The sequence below is a fragment of the Tenrec ecaudatus genome, chromosome 16 (genome assembly GCF_050624435.1).
Source record: "Tenrec ecaudatus isolate mTenEca1 chromosome 16, mTenEca1.hap1, whole genome shotgun sequence".
Lineage (NCBI taxonomy): Eukaryota > Metazoa > Chordata > Mammalia > Afrosoricida > Tenrecidae > Tenrec > Tenrec ecaudatus.
In genome coordinates this window covers 96,188,711-96,206,616 of record NC_134545.1, presented here as the reverse complement: position 1 = coordinate 96,206,616, position 17,906 = coordinate 96,188,711, and the positions used below count along the sequence as shown (strand labels likewise).

General features: G+C 45.9%; 1 protein-coding gene across 1 annotated transcript in view; it reads right to left on the bottom strand.

Annotated features, from left to right (window-relative positions):
• The window catches only part of ACSL5 (acyl-CoA synthetase long chain family member 5), a 65,775-nt gene extending 48,633 nt beyond the window's left edge, over positions 1–17,142 (bottom strand). Inside the window, exon 1 of the mRNA XM_075534590.1 lies at positions 16,868–17,142. The gene's annotated coding sequence lies outside the window, so the exon portion shown is untranslated. The remainder of the gene's footprint in view (positions 1–16,867) is intronic.
• Positions 17,143–17,906: the final 764 nt, after the last annotated feature.

Sequence of the window (17,906 nt, the reverse complement as noted above, 5' to 3'; positions counted from 1 at the left end):
CATTCATAAAAGTTTTACTTTCCAGGCTGGTTTTCACCTTGTTAATCCAGACTTCATTGTCATTTCCCCTAAACACCTGCCACCCTCAGTTCCAGGGGCCTCGGGCTCCCTCTGCCACCTGATAGCCCACATTTCTAGACACACTCCACAGAAATGAAAACAAAGTGGTAACAGGCTGCAATAAAGCGATCCACCTGACAAGTGAATCTGGAAGGAGCCGATAGGTGACCTAGCCTGTAATGTCATGGGCTAGATATGGAGTCTCTTGCAAGATCCTTTGCCCAATTTCCTCCAAGTCTTGGGGCCAAGGGGGGCTCAGCTTTTCCAAGCCAGCATCCCTTTTGGTACATGCGGTTTTCTTTTGCTAAGTCAAAGAAAGGACACGTGATATGAGACCACAATCCCCTTACATAAGACGCAGAGAAAAGCGTGATATGAGAAAGCATGGATTTCCCAAGGTGCAGTGCCTCTCAGCTAGCCAAGCCTTATAAATGAGTGACCGATCACAACGGCTGAGATCCAGGTGGATCCCAGCTAACCTTTTCTGATCAGATTTCCCATCTCAAAAACAATTCAGCTCGGAGGGGAATTCTTACAATTTCTCTAAGACATATAGAGGCAATTAGACATTATAAGTAAATTTGGTACAGTAAATAGTTACTGAAACCAGTGCCCAGAAAGTCAACAACTTTGCTATCATTCATACAAATAGCTAGTTAAGAAAATAACAGAAGATATCACTTGCAATTATATAGAGAAAAATAAATGTGTAACACACGAAACAGTTTAGATTCACAGGCCATCGTCCAAACAAAACAAAATCCAAACCAAATTCTAACTCATAGCAACCCTGTAGGACAGGGTAGAACTGCCCCAGGTGGCTTTCTGAGACTGTGAAAGCCTCCTCTTTCTCCCATGGGATGGCTGGTGGTTTCCAACAGTTGGCTTTGCGGTTAGCAGGGCAACTTGTAAGCATGATACTCTACAGGCCTCCTTATATGGGCCATAGGAAAATTCGATAAATAGATGCACCTTGAAACAAACAGGGAGTCTGATTCCCCTCAATATATGAAGGGACTTCCGAACATTTATGGAAGAATAGACTTAAAAGAAAATGGAATTTTCCACAAATGTTTTGAAGCCCACCCCATATTGATACATTTAATGTAACCAAATCAAAGACCAATAGGATTTTCTTGAGAACTGAACAGCTCTTTCTATGGTTCACCCAGAAAACTATCCCCCAATTCTCTGACATTCAGTTGATTTTGACTCATAACAACCTTAAAGGACCCTACAGGACCAAGCAGAGCTGCTCTGGGGTATTTCTAAGACTGCAGATCTTTATGGGAGTAGAAAGCCTCATCTTTCTTCCTCAGAGCAGTCCTAAACTGTTGACCTTGCAGTTAGCAGCCCAGAGCATAACCCATTATGGCACCAGGGTTCCTAGAAAAATACAGTGTACAGAAAGAATCAGCAAAATGTTCAATAAAAGATACCAGGAATTGGGTGGAGAGTAGAGTGGTACACGCTATCAATCTGAGTACTTCACATAGAGTTATAGCAGATTTCTTTGAACATGAATAGAGAAATGACCTTAACATAAGATTCTAAAATAAATCCAGTGGCTGCCTTGATCTCTGTGACAGTCTGGGTATTTTAGAGAAACAAATCCACAGAAGCTCATGTATAAGAGAGAGTTTTATGTAAAGGTTAAGTGCATATCAAGAAAAAATCCTAACCCAGTGCTGCCCAAGCTCACAAGCCCAACATTAATCCATTAACCTATATGTCCAACACCAATCCACAAAGTCCTCCTCCATCTCACAAAACAGATGCAATGATGCCGACTGCAGGAGGAAAGCCAAGTCAGTGAATAGGTAAACATCTCAGCACTGGCAGGGGTCTCCATACGGGTGCTCCAGCACCCAGGGCTGCATTGGGGTAGGTCCATGTGGCTTCTCCTCAGGGGTGTCTTGCAGGAAGTGAGCCTTGCCAGCTAAAGCAGGGAACTGGCTAAGGCAGCTGCACCCTGGTCTGACCATCACAAAGCAAGAGACCCGAGAACTAGAAAGGGGAGGCTCACTGAGCCATTTATCTCTCTGCCCTTCAATTGACCCCACATGTGTTTATCGACCAGGTTGGCACAATAAACTACCTCAAGCTCTATTAAATTGCATCTCAAATCAGGGAAGACAGAAGAATTTCGTCGACCATAAAGGTGCTGAGACTCACAGGGGCAGTTGTACCTTGTCCTAGAGGGCAGAACTGGCTAGCCATTCAGAGAAAATAGCATACTTACTGTGTTATTGTCTTGCCCATTATACAAAGATACATTGGAAATGGACCTAAGGTTTGCATTCAGGGAAAATGCAGCTCTAGGAGTATTTTGGGGGGAAATGTATGAGATCATTTTTATCATTATTCATAATGTTGCCATAGGAATTCTCAAGACAGACAAAAATTCGAGAAGATATAAACAAACATATTGGCAGTCTATGTGAAAATTAAAAAAAAGAGTTTTCCCTTCAGGAAAAATACCAAAAACAAAGTAAAAAAATAAACTGTGAAATATCAAAACACCTAGTGAGGCCCAGAGCTAATTTCTTTAATAAGAAATCCTCATGAGCCAATTAAAAGCAAACAACAACCCAGGAAAACAAATGGAAGCAAGTACGGTCCAAATGATCGCAGAAAAATAAATTACTTCAAATTAGAGGAAGACATCAGACTTGGTTCACAGCTTTAAAAAAAAGTGCCCAGTTTTTCTGTGATGCACCTTCCCAACACAATCGCTGAAGTTAAAATGGATGCAGAAGCAAATGTGGTGAAGAAAGACGGTGGTGCCTGACTATTAGAAGATATAACATCTGGGGTCTTAAAGACTTGAAATGAAACAAGCAGCCATCTAGCTGAGAAGCAACAAAATCCACATGGAAGAAGCTCACCAGACTGGGTGATCAAGAGGTATCCACTGGATCAGTTATCAGGCATCAGAAGACCCAAAACAAACAATCATATCAATGTGAATGAGGGGGTGGAGGCTCGGAGTGGAGACCCAAAGCCCACCAAAGCCCATCTGTAGACAATTCATCATCCCTTCACAGAAGAGTCACAGGGAAGGGACAAGCTAGTCAGGGTGAAATACAGCACAGATGAAACACACAATATTCCTCTAGTAATTTAATGCTTCCACCCCCCGTACTATCATTACCCTAGTTCTACTTTACAAATCTGGTTAGACTGACTAGAGCATGGACACTTGTACAGATAAGAGCTCTTGACACATGGAATCCAGAACAGATAACCCCCTCTGGAACAATAATGGAAGTAATGATACCACGAAGGTAGGGGGAAGGTGGAGGGAGAAGGAGGGAAAGGGGGAACTGATAACAATGATCGATAATAACACCTTCCCCGCCACCAGCCCCAGGGGGACAAACAACAGAAATGTGGGTGAAGGGAGACAGCAGACGGTGTACAATATGAAAATAGTAATAATTTATAGTTTACCAAGGACTCATGAGGGTGGGAGGCTGGGGGAGGGAGGTTGGGAAAAAAGAGGAGCTGTATACCGAGAGCTCAAGTAGAAAGAAAATGTTTTGAAAATGATGATGGCAACATATGTGCAAATGTGCTTTATACAATTGATGTGTGGATTGTCATAAGAGCTGTAAGAGCCCCTAATAGAATGATTTATTAAAAATAAAGGAAATGCCTTTCCCCTGCTCATTAGATTAGTCATGGCCAGCTTTGCACTGTCTGTTGTAGAAATATAGATGTATTACCACCTCCTTAGAGGTGTTTCCATTGCCCTCGTTCACAATTTAAAATGTAAGCCCTTTGACCTGGATTCTCCCAGCAGCCTATTCTAGAGAAACGCATACAGTCAATGGAGTGCACTGCAAAAGACAGTAGACTACTGGTTAAAAGCGTGGACCCTTAGGTCAGACTCTTACATTCATTGCTTTTGAGTGGATTCTGACTCATGATGACCTGTTGTGTTTTTGGAGTAGAACTAACTGTGCTCCTTAGAGTTCTCAAGGCTGTGACTCAGGGAAGAAGATTGTCAGGACTGTCTTTGGAGGAACCTTGGGGGGATTTGAACCGCCAACCTTTCAGCTGGTAGTCAAGTGTTTAATCATTTGTGCCACCCAAGGATGCCTTGAGTCAGGCTCATAGGACTCAAACCTTGCTTGGCCATCTGCTCTGTAAACTGAGGCATCTGTAAAGATCTGTGAGATGTTGTCTCACGTGTGAAATGAGATCTCCCTCACCAGGTTGTCACCACAAGCAAAGGAGATTAAAGTGCTGAGAACATGACTTGGCCTGGATGTTCAGGTGTTGTCGGTGATGGCAACTGCAGGACTCTTTACACTGCAAGAGATCAAGAAAGCTTCCTTTGATAAGAGAGAAACTAAGTTACAGAACTTCTAGTAGATGGAATTCTCAGTAGGTCATAAAAAGTAAGAGATCTGTGAGTGCTGATAGGACAAGAGCTCTAGGACGAATTGCTACATATAACAAAAGACCATGTGTAGATGGCATGTACAGTATGTTTCCAGTTGTGTTCAGTTATAGACCCATGGGTGTTTCAGAAATGGCAACCCTCGGGCAAAGGCACAGGGAAGAGAATTACTTAAAAATGGACTTCACTCAAAATCCTGTCTATGCAATCCTTTCGTCAAAAGCCATGTAAAGGCTCATAGGATGTGAAGCACTGCTGTACGTGCTGGGAATACAGTGGTACAACCGCTGCCCCATGAGGATATGGTCTAATGGGAAGCTTGACAGCAAGCTTGGGTGGTGTCAACAGTGTTGATATGGTTGACTGCTAACCCAAAGGTTGGGGGTTCAAGTCCACTCTGAGGTACCTTAAAAGAAAGGCCTAGGATCTGTTTCTGAAGAAAAATGAGACATTGAAGACCCTCTGGAGCACAGTTCTACTCTCACACACATGGAGTTGCAATGACTTGGGTTTTCAGCACAGGGATGCATTGCTTAACATCCTTTCCGAGATGTCAGATCACATATACATTCGCGGACCCATTAGCTGTTTTGTTTATTTATTTTTAGAGAGAAAGCTGCTCTCCTTTTTGAATTTATTTTTTTATTTCCCTCTAATAGTTTTAATGGAATGGATGGAATACCAATGGACATATTTCAACGTGTTGATAAAGCACTGGAAACACACACTCATTTATGCCAACTAATTTGGAAGACAGCTACATAGCCAGTTGACTGGAAGACATCCACATGTATGACCATTCTAAAGAAAGGTGAACCAAAAGAATGGAGAAATTATTTAACAGTGTAATTATTATCACATGCAAAAGAACAGTGTCTGAGGCCTTAATGGCTTTTAACTGGGGTCTTAAAACACTTGTCTTAAAACAAGCAGCCATCTAAGTCCACTCAGAAGAAGCACACTAGCCGGTGTGATCCAAGGATTGTAAAGAACAAAATCCATGATCAGAGGAGGGAATTGTATTAGAGCTTAAATTCTGAGCACCCAATTTGCAAAAGGCTGTGGATGACAGTGAAAGCCCCAAATCCATTTGCAGAGCCCCCACTCTGATTAAACCTCTATTGAAGTCCCACCATTTGTTCTCCCTTTTGACCCATTTTTGAATTTGTTCCAGTTTTTAATATTTTATGTTTTCTTTTCAACTGAGGTTTTTCTCTATTTTATTTTGTCATTGTTGTTAGTTTTTTTGGTTAGTATCTTGATTTTGATTTGTATGTTTCTTTGGCATATGAAATCCAGAATAGGTACAGCTATTGAGTTAGTAACTGGATTAATAATTACGTAGGAGCATGCCTTTCTATTCCAGTAAAGAGAGTTTTGGAAACTCACAAGGGAAGTTCTGCCAGGTCCTACAGGGTCACTTTGAGTCAGCATTAACTCAATGGCAGTGAGTTTGATTTTTCTGGTTTGAGAGACATGGCATAGGAGGTTGTGCTAAAACAATGAATACAAGAAAGAAGAAAATGTTCTACAAAAAAGTCATATCATTGTGAATGAGGGGAAGTGCGGAGCAGAGACCCAAAGCCCACCTGTAGGCAACTGGACATCCCCTTAGGAGGAGTCGTGGAGAGGAGACGAGCCAGTCAGGATGCAGTGTAGCAATGATGAAACATACAACTTCCCTCTAGTTCCTAAATGCTTCCCCCCACCACCACCACTATCATGATCCCAATTCTACACTATAAATCTGGCTAGACCAGAGCATGTACACTGGTACAGATAGGAAATGGAAACACAGGGAATCCAGGGTGGATAATCCCTTCAGGACCAGTGGTGAGAGTGGCCAATACCAGGGGGGTGGAAAGAGGGAACTGATTACAAGGATCTACATATAACCTCTTCCTTGGGGGACGGACAACAGAAAGAAAAGTGGGTGAAGGAAGATGTCGGACAGTGTAAGATATAACAAAATAATAATTTATAAATTATCAAGGGCTCATGAGGGAGGGGGGAGGGAGGGGAAAATGAGGAGCTGATGCCAGGAGCTTAAGTGGAGAGCTAATGTTTTGAGAATGATGAGGGCAATGAATGTACAAATATGCTTCACACAATTGATGTATGTATGGACTGTGATAAAAATTGTATGAGCCCCAAATAAAATGATTTTAAAAACCCAAAAACAACAACAACAAAAGAAAATGTTCTAACGTGATTTGGGGGGTGATTGCACAACTATTTTTAATATAATTAAGCTACTGAATTATATGATATGTGAGTTATGTGCCAAGAAAGATAACAAATGAATAAAAAGTTCAACCCATTATCGTTTGTTTTCACCCATTCTTTACTTGTTCTAGTTTCTATTATCTTCTGCTTTCTCTTGGATTGAGGTTTTCCTGTGTTTCATTTTGTTGTCATCTTGGTTTTGGGGGAGTATGATTTTCTTCATATGAAATCCAAGATACTTAAATCTATAGAGACACTAACTAGATTAATAGTTCCTTAGGACTATGGCAGGGGAAGTTGGGGGAGAATGGGAAGCTAGTAATAATGGGTACAAGAATGAAGAAAATGTTCTAAAATTGACTGTAGTAATGATTGTACCACACGCTAATATATTAAAACCACTGAACTGTATGGTACATGAATTATATGCCCAGAAGTTTTTTTAATCCTAAAAATGATTTTTAAAATATTTAATCCTCTAAAATATGACATGAAAGTAAAATATTGCTGGAGCAACCGAAAAGTGATTTCAACAGTACCCTGACAAAACTCTCAGAGATTCAAGCCAGACTCAGAAGACAATGAGGGACAAAGAATATCATTATATGAGGGGCGGGGGAGGTCAGATGCTCACAGGCATCCTCCAAGAGGGCCATCAGTTGCCAGATGGCAGGAGGCCCCACTCCCTGCTGTTAAAGACAATGGACGCCTGCAGACATCTATCTGGTTCCAGTAGGTAGGATTTACACCCTACTGATAATGGTTCCTATGGAGATCTAGGGAATAGGTCAGAGTTAAGCCGCCATCTTAAACCTAGGATCTGCCCATCTTGTCACATGTATACCCCCCAATCTCTCCTCTTTCTATTGTGTCTATGTCCCTAGATCACCCCCTCTCATTACTGTATCACCTGTTGCACAGCCCCTTCTGTGACGTATGTCCTCACCTGTAATTAGGGGGGTGCATGTCCCCAGAGAAGATAAAAAGCCTGGGCTAGCATTAAACTCTCTCCCTCCACGTGGGCCATCAGGTGGGGCTGAGGTGTGCATGCTACCATGAATCGTGTCTGACTCCATTTATTTCAATACTTCACTTTGATCTCTCATGCTCTCTATAACTTTACTATGATCTTTACTTATTATCGCTGTACAATTGCGCCTACCGGACCTGTAATGATGTGGTAGGGGCTGGCTTCCCCTGACAATTATAGACAGCAGATGGATCTTGGCTGAAAGCAGAGAATCTCAGAAAGATGTTCACTTGTGTTTAATTGACCATGACATGGTAGCGTCAACTATGTGGATCATAATAGATTATGAGTAATGTTTCAAAGAATGGAAATTCAAGAACATGTTTAATTGTGCACACGTAGAAACTATGTCGACCAAGGCCACCGTCCAAAGGAAACAAAGAGATACTGAACTGTTTAAAATCAAAAAAAGTGTACGTTACTGCTATATACTTATCTGTATGCTAAGCAAACGATCCAAAAAGCTGGGCTATAAGTAGAAGGATGTAACATCAGGATTGAAGGAAAGGTTGTTAACCACCTGTGTTATGCAGAGGACACATCCTTGCTTGCTGCAAGCAAAGAGGACTTGAAGCACTTATTGATGAAGGTCAAAGATTATCCCAATATGGGTTATAACTCAATGAAAGGAAGACAAAAAAGTCTCACAATTAGAGGAATGAAGAAAAATATGAAGTCTAGACTTTCATTTGACTTAGATGCACCATAAGTGCTCATGGAAGCAGCACTCAAGACGTCAAGCAATGCATTGCCTTGGGCAAATCTTCTACCAAAGACCTCTTTTAAATATTAGAGAGCACAGGTGTCCTTTTGAAATTAAGGTGTGCCTGACCCACGCCGTGATATTTTCAGTAGTCTCATGAGCATGTGAAAGTTGATGGATGAATAAGGAACACTAAAGACTTGATGCATTCAAAGTAGGGTGGTAATGAAGAATGAGACTGCACCCTGGACTGACAGAGGAGCAAACAAGTCTGTCTTTGAACGAGGGGCAGCCAGAATGAAGGGCTTTGTTTCCTGTACTTTGGACATGTCATCAGCAGAGACCAGGCTCTAGAGAAGGACATCATGCTTGGTAAAGTAGGTGGTCCCTGAAAAAGAGGAAGGCCCTCAATGAGAAGCAGAGACACTGGCTGCAACTGTGGGTTCAAATATAACATGTGTGGGATGGTGTGGGCCTGGGAATATACTTCGCCGTTGCTCACAGGGCTACCACGAATCCGACCTGACGCAAAGGCACCTGACAGCAGCAATGGTTTTAAAGCCTCAAGCCCCAAGAAGGAATGAGCACTGGGGCTCCATGCTACACCCCAGTCCCCACAGCATCTTCTTCTCCTTTTCCAGGGTCATTCATCCCATCCACATCCCACAGGCTTTCTTCCCTCCCCAGGGCACTGCCTGTCACACCGCTTCCTGTCCTGTGGGCAGCACGGGGTGACGTCTGCTCTGGGGCACGTGAGGGCTCCTGGGCCTCAGGGGTATGCAGCTGCACATAATTAGATAGTGGTTCCACTAACAGGGTGGCTGCTGCCTGGACACCCCAGCTACAGAGGCTGCCCCTGCTCTGCCCTGCCCTGCCTGGCCCAGCTCTCTGTCCTAGGGCTTTTCTCAGCAGACACTGCTAAAGTCTTAACATAGTAAGAGTTGTAAGGATTTAAGTACAGAGGGTGTGGGCACTGCCTGTACATAATAAGACATTTGTGCCAGACCCAAATGGCATCGTGTCCTCTTTCACAGCAAGTTAAGCTCGGCAGACTGTATACAGACATGTACTTTGGACTTTAGGTTGCGCACACCTGTTCTATGGAGTGCTACCTATGTGTGTCTATATCATAGGGAACGAGGTCTGGGTGGTGAGTTTTACCCTGGGAATTTAGTGTAAGCCTCCCAGAGAAAGTATCACTTAGTCTGTGTTTAATCTGAGAAACATGCATTTTCAAACTTATTTTTTTAAAAGACTACAATAATGCAAAGACCTCTGTATCTTCATACCCAGTCGGTGCATTCAGAAAGTCTCATGACTTTGGTTGCTGGTGTTTCCCATGAGCCCTGAGAATATACCTCCGTGTCAGCTCACCACCAGCCAAACCACACACAGTACTCCGCCAGCCCCCCACCCTCTCCTGGTGCGAAGTGTGAAAGGCTCGGCCAGGCTGCACGCTCGCTCAGCAGCTCAGGGTGGGGAGACCTTTTTCATTCATCCTCTGGCAGTTTAAAAAAAACAACCCCAAAAAAACCAGATGGAAGGTGAAGTCTGAGTCACAGGACCCACAGGGCAAGAAAACATTTCAACTTTCACCTTTCACTGAAGGAAGTAGAGAACACAGACTGGACCTCTGCTCATACCCTCCCTCAATACAAGAACACTTTGTTCTAACTAATCAGCAGTCCGAGATGTTTGTTCACCCTCTGCACACAATCGCTGAAGACAAAATGGGTGCACAAGCAAAGGTGGTGAAGCTGGGGTCTTAAAGGCTTGAAGTTACACAAGCCGCATTCAGCAGTGAAACAACAAGTCCACATAGAAGAAGCCCATTGCCAGTGAGATCATGAGGAGTCATAGAGACCAGGTAATAGGCATGAGCAGACACATAACAAACCAAAGCATATTGTTGAGAACGAGGGGGTCTGGAGCAGAGATGCAAAGCCCATCTGTGGACAGTGGAACAATCTCCCCACAGACGGCCCACAGGGAAGAGACGAGTCAACCAGGGCACAGTAAAGCATCAATGAAACACACAATATTCCTCTGATTCCTTGAGGCTTCCTTACCCCCCACTACCATGACCCCGGTGCTGCTTCTCAATTCAGACTAGACTGGAGCATGTCCACAGGTACAGATAAGAGACGGAGCTCACACGACAGAATCCAGGAACAGGAGTGGGAATAGTGATACCAGGAGGGTAGGGGGAAGGGGGGCAGAGGAAGGAAGAAAGGGGGAACAAATCGCAATGATCGACACATAACCATACACCCCTCTACAGGGGGAAGAACAGCAGAAAACGTGGGGGAAGGGAGACAGCAGTTGGTGTGAGAGAAGAAAATAACAACAATGTGCAATCTATCAGGGGTTATGAGGGTGGGGAGTAGGGGGAAAAAGAGCTGATACCAAAGGCTTAATAGAAAGTAAATGTCTAGAAAAGAATGATGGCAACATATGTACAAACATACCTGATTCAATTGATGTGTGGATTGTGATAAGAGTTGTATGAGCCCCCAATAAAATGATTTATAAAAAGAGGCACCCCAAACTAGATTATTATATTATACGAAAGTTTTATAATATTCATGAAAAATATTGAATGAAACCTGACCAAAAATAACAATAAAACTCTCATTTAAGATTTTAAAATAGAGAACAGAGGCTGGCATAGGAACTGGAAACACAGAGAACCCAGGGCTGATGATCCCTCAGGACCAGTGGTGAGAGTGGCGACACCGGGAGGCTGGAGGGAGGGTGAGGTGGAAAGGGGAACCGATTATAAGGATCTACATATAACCTCCTCCCTGGGGGACAGACAACAGAAGGATGGGTGAAGGGAGACATCGGACAGTGCAAGATATGACAAAATAATGATTTATAAATTATCGAGGGTTCATGAGGGAGTGGGGAGTGGAGAGGGAAGGGGAAAAATGAGGAGCTCATGCCAGGGGCTTAAGTGGAGAGCAAATGTTTTGAGAATGATGAGGGCAATGAATGTGCAAATGTGCTTGACACAATTGATATATGTATAGATTGTGATAAGTGATGTATGAACTAATAAAATGATTAAAAAGAACCTGACCTACAGGCAGCAGATCGCCTCCCAGCCTCTCACCTGAGCCCAGGTGCTTAGGTCATCAACTCACTGTAATCTTCTCCACCAAGCAGGGCAGGGCTCTCCTTAGGTGGGGGCAGGCCATCCTGTGTGTTTGACTCTCAGTCTCCAGAGGGATGTCCCTGGGCAGCCAGGCCTTCTTATCTCCTCCGCAGCGACTTGAGGTCCAGCAGGAATAGGGCAAGACCACTGCACATCCCATGAAGACCGGGGTGGTTACGTGAGTAGCCATGTCACCACGTGGGCACTCAGTTTGAGTGCTTCATTGGTAGGAAAAGGTAAGTGAGAGTAAGTCCCACCTCCTGTTCCTCCCAGTCCATGGCTAGGAACTTGTCCCACAACAGCTCCAACTCTCCAGGCAGCAGGTGGAGAGAAGGCTGAGGTCCAGGCACCCTGGCCCCAAAGTAAGCTTGGATAACTGGTTGGGGCTTGGGAGACAGAAACACGGGCATCTTTGCTGTGGGCTGAGTGGTCCAGGAAAATATTCCAGCACTAGCTCAGGAGGGTTGTCCCAAGTGAAAGAGGGTCCATCCTTTCCTCCGCAGCAATTAGGGCTCCCTGGGCCACCATGGGCTGGGAGCACCACAGGCAGAGCCAGTTGTTGCCCTTGGGTGTTCTGGCACCTGATGTGGTCCTGAGATGGAGTTGGAGTCAGGTACGCTTGAGAGCGCAGAATGGCTTTTCTAGGCTCCCTAGGGTTTTCTAGGCTGTTGTCCTTATAGAAGCAGGTCACCCGGGTTTTTTTATTTTAATGAAATCATTTTACTGGGGGCTCATACAACTCTCATCACAATCCATCCATCCATCCATTGCATCAAGCACATTGTACATTTGTTGCCATCATCATTCTCAAGACATTTGCTTTCTACTTGAGCCCTTGATATCAGCTCATTTCCCCCCTCCCTTTCCGCTTCCCCCTCCCTCATGAAGCCTTGATAATTTATAAATTATTATTATTTTGTCATATCTTACACTGTCTGATGTCTCCCTTTACCCACTTTTTTTGTTGTCCATACCCCAGGGAAGAGGTTATATGTAGATCCTTGTAATTGGTTCCCCCTTTCTACCCCACCTTCCCACCACCCTCCCAGTATCACCTCTCTCACCACGGGTCCTGAAGGGATCATCCATCCTGGATTCCCTGTGTTTCCAGTTCCTATCTGTACCAGTGTACATCCTCTGGTCTAGCCACATTTGTAAGGTAGAATTAGGATCATGATACTGGGGGAGGAAGAAACATTTAGGAACTAGAGGAAAGTTGTATGTTTCATCATTGCTACCCTGCACCTTGACTTACTTGTCTCTTCCCAGTGACCCTTCTGTAAGGGGGTGTCCAGTTGCCTGCAGATGGGCTTTGGGTCTCCGCTCTGCACTCACCCTCATTCGCAATGATATGATTTTTTGTTCTTTGATGCCCGATACCTGATCCCTTTGACACCTCGTGATCACACAGGCTGGTGTGTTTCTTCCATGTGGCCCTTGTTGCTTATGAGCTAGATGGCTGCTTGTTTATCTTCACAACTTTAAGACCCCAAACACTGTATCTTGTAATAGCCGGGCACCATCAGCTTTCTTCACCACATTTGCTTATGCACCCATTTGTCTTCAGTGATCGTGTCAGGAAGGTGGTCACCAGGTCTTTTGTCCCAAAGAGCCCCCGGGGGAGTTCAAACTGGTGGCTGTCGAGCAAGCCGTCAGTGCTGGCCCATGGCATCACTGTCAGGTTAGAGGCGCTCACTGTTTTCTGTTGTAACAGAGTTCACTCAATGTTGGTGAGTAACCTTTCCCTTTTGCTCGCCCTTGGCTCGGGTTCTGAGAAAGGCAACAGGAGCTCGAGTCTGTGGAAGGCTGTAGACACCTTTCTCACCATGAACCGGCAATCTCCTGGGTGGAGGAGGACAAAGCCAGCTCAGTCCTCCTCAGCCAGGGACTTGGTATCTTCATAAAGACACCTGGACCTGACAAGGGTAGTCCATGTTGGTTGGTGACGGACACCCAAAACGAAAAACCAAACTTGCTGCCATGGAGTCGCTTCTGATTCCTAAGGACCCTACAAGGACAGGGCAGTACTTCCCCTTTTAAACTTCCAAGACTTTAAATCTTTACAGAAGCAGACAGCCTCAGCTTTCTTCCACAGGGAAGCTGGTGGGTTCAAACCACTGACCTCGTGGTTAGCAGCACAGGACTGAAAAATCCCAGTGGAGCTCAGATCGGTGTAGTCAACCTTGAACCATCCCGGCCCTTCCAACAAACCATCGTCCTGTAGCCCTGCCCTTTGGAAAACCTCATCTCAGTGAATACTCCTGACAGGCGCCCCAAGCTTGTTGCTGACAAAGTGAATTCCGAGAGAACTCGGGTTAGGAGGGCACGATCAGAAGTCCACTGCATTTGATAAAAGGACCTGTGAAAAGATAGGCTGGACAAAGTTCTAGGTCCCCATGCCAGGATAAAGAGCAGAGTGATGAAAGAGGTTGTGAAAGAGTATTACCTTGGATCTTGGAAAAATCAGCCCTCATGCTACCTGCTTCTGACCAACGGTCAGGAGTCCCATCAGCATATTCACAGTGCAAACCAGCAGTTTTATTGCCAATAGTCTCATACCATAGGGGCAAATTTCATGGCTATTGACTTTCTAGTTCTGTCTGGTGCCTTCACTTAGCAATCATGTTGTCCTGAGATAGTGACAATATATCCGCCCCCCCCCCGGGCATCGATGACACACAGGAAGGAGCAGGGCCAGTCTATGGGCAAAGGATATGAATTATAGGTCTGTCAAGGACATTGGGGGTGCGGACTGTTTGACACCTTGTCAAAGTTGAGAAATTCCCGGAGGTACCACTGAAGAGAGACCTGGAGACATAAGTGCTGAAAACCAGGCAGAGCCCTGCCCTACCCGGGTGGGTTCACAAGACTTTGGGACCAGCTCACAGGCAACTGGCCTGGTATGAAGGTTTTCTTGTGAGGCAGCTCAGAGAGGAGATTATCATGAGCGCCACATGGTAATCACCCATCAGGATCTGTACAAGGGTCTTGATAGGTCCTTGCTTACGTTTCTCATTGAAAGAGCACAGTTCTTCTCAGTTCACCTTCCCGCCCCGAGCCACTCATAAGCACACACATCTTAGATCAGGATGGCTCAGGAAGGTCAACTATCAGTTTCCCAAAGATGGTCGATGCCAAGGGCTGGCCCCAGACAACGCCCTTAGGCTATGTGTCCTTCCAAACTCCCCATTCTTCCTGGATGTCTGCCAATGATAGCCTCTGAGTCTCATAAGTGTCAGACATTGTGCTTGGGCGAAGAGCGAGCGCGAGTTAATTTCTGCTCTCTGGATGCTCAGTGTGGTCAGAGGGGCGTGGGCTTCGGTGCACGGATAGCGAAGCAGGCTGAGAAGATTGATGGCTGTGTGAGCTCACGTTGACAGGCAAAATGTGCCTGAGACTCGGCATCTGCTGGCTGAGCACAAGGGACAGATAGGAACAGAACCTACTGTATTGGGAAACTCTTGGTTTGGGGATTTCCCTGCCTGGAGATGGGGCAGGAGTCGGGGTGGGTGGTGGTTCAAAAGACATGTCTTCCAGATTCGGATTCTTTGCCCTTTGAACTAATTATGCTCATCTGAAAAAGAGGTGGTGAAGTTCAGAGTCCAGCTCCCATCTCGCCATAGAGGGCCTAGCTCCTTTCTTGCTACATGTTGGTGTTATCTCATCTTGAAGACAAGACACCTCCTTCTTAGCAGCAGGAAAGAAAAAAACATCTGTAAGACCCTAAGCACAGCGCTGCTCAGAGAACACGTCCCATGAAAGCTAAGGGTTATGTCCCCAGGTTTAGGAAGAGGTCCTTCTGGGACGTTGTCAGTCCAGTGGCTGCTCAGGTCCGCCTGCCAGGACATCTCTTTACGGCTGGCCTCTCCCAGGCCATCTGGAGGAAGGCTCACTCATCAGACTATCGGCAACATGGTTATAGCATCAGACTAGTTTGACAGTTTGCTTTGTGACCTCAGGAAAGTTGCTCAACTGCTCTGAGCCGACTTGCCTAACTGTAAGATGGTGAAACCATCACCCTAACAAGGTGATGTCGGTTCCATTCTCTCAGCTCGGGCTTCGCGGCTTTCTTCTTCCCTTCCTCCATCTGTAATTCTCTCTCTTTCCCAGTACCTCCTGCAATCCCCGTGCTGCATGTTTAGTACTGAGATCCTCAAAGCATACGGATTTTGTGTGAGTATGTAGGTACCTTTACCCTCATGAAGCTGCCATGGAGACAGAGAGAGGAGACTGTTTTGCATCAGGACCTAGTGAAGGGCTCACGGAAACATTTGGTCTGGACAATACTTTTTTAAAAAGAGACATGGAAGGCATATAGCTGGGGTTTGTCAGCTCTGCACTTTGCCAGAGTCCCTGTGTCACCCATGTCTTATGACATGCCGTCGGCTTTATTCATCGGTCCTAATTAAGTGTCCTATAAGCATTTGCATTTGTGACTTCTGTTATTTAGGGCTTTGCTTCTTCTATTGTGCTCAGCAGTGGCTACAAGGTTTTATAACCATCCCTCTTGCAAGACATGTTCCGCTCAATACTTGCCGATTGGAGGGGGGTAACCTGGGGCTAGTTCTATGCGAGGTCAGAGAGGAAGGGATAAAGTGAAACCAGATTCAAGTGACTATTTCTATCAAACCTCTCTCTCTTTTTCGTATTCTGCTTCTGTCCCAGAACACCAATGACCTATGAGTCAGGGCTGCAGATGTGAGCTTACCTCAGACCAACAAAAAGGTCTGATAGCCACAAAAGTTACCTAGCCCCAATCTTAGGTCCTTTCCCGACGCCTACTCCCTGTAGGTCCTTGAAGTTCATCTTGGACTACCCAGTAGCCTTACTCCTAAAAATAAGTCCAATTTTCACTCAGTGGCTATTCCATCCATCACTCATCCACCATCCCCCCTACTATGAGGAGGAGTTGAAGTTCAACATGAAAGTTGAGACAAAGCCCAGCACCCCCCTCCAGGGGAGCTATGCTAGATAATTGAGCCTTTGATCACCCGCCTCCCCAAAAAGAGCTTCTATTTGGAGTCACTCCCCTGTGTCTCCAGCTCCAGAATGTCAGACGGAGGAAAGGCAAAGCTTGTCTCACATGCCCTCTGTTTCCTGTCCTCCCAATACAGAGCCCTTCCAAAAGGTCCCTCCGAGTCCACGCAGGGCAAGGGCTGGTGTCCACGTGGGGCACAGTAAGCTGTCGATTCCGAGATGCTTCACTGGACGTGGGGAACTGGGGTCCCTCCCAGGCATCAACAAGACCTCTTGCCAATAGCACCCTCCAGGTGGTCCCCTTACCCTGGGTACGGGCAGCATCTCTCAGTGCTTCCAGCGAGTGGGGCTTCCTGGCTCCAAGGTTCTGCTGGCTGTGTCCCTGGCCCTCTTCCTTCACCCCTGGCTCGGCCAGGGACAGGGCAGCTTCAGTAAGGCCCTGTGGGCAGGTGACCCTAGCCCCAGCCCCGGGGATCCTCTCTGTGCCTGCTTGGCGCTTCTCCTGTCAGTCCATGGCTGGCCCTTTTAACGTGCTCTGGGGCTCCACTTCCTGGTTTTCTTTCACAACTGAAAGTGGAAGCGATCTGACCAGGAGGAGACGGCCAAACGCCCCTGGCTCCTGTTCAAAGCCTTCAACCTCAGCGACTAGTGGGGTAGGGGTGGGGCTGAAAGGAAAACCAGTTTGCCTGAGTACAGCTCCCCCTTGCCTCCCCTAAACCACAACAAAAGCCAGGGCTAAAATGAGTGGAGGTGTCCTCTCCGGCCACTGATATCAGCGCAGCAGAGGCCAGCACGCTTCCTGCGGAGTTCTCAGGACCAGAAAGTACAGCCCGAGGTGAGTCGGCCCTCAGGGTAGATCCAAGGAGGAGGGCAGACTCAGAAGTGAGTGGAGCTGGCACTGCAACTGTGTCCCCACCTCCACCCGCCACCCTCTGCTCCCTCACTCCAGCCCTCACCCACCTTTCAACCCTCCATGCTGTTCTGATCAGATGACAAAACAAACAAACGGATGGAGAACAGCAGGAATAGTCAGTCCTTAAATAAACTGGACATTGTTTCTTTTCCTCTGCCAGGTCAATTTACCTGTGGCATGTGAGGCAAGGCTTGCAATCTTCCTTCTGACTTTCTGGAGGTAGAGACCCAGAGGATTGGTTCACAGTTCAAAATAGTCCGTAGAAAAATGTCTTGTGCCACCATTAAGTTCTGACAGGACCAGGGGCAACTGCTTTATTTGAGTCAACTAAGACCGTGGCCAGAGAAAGGCATGGGAGCATCCATTCTCAAATATGGAAGCACAAACATCCAGTTCTCCTGACCTTTGCCCTTCACGCACGGACACCACCCT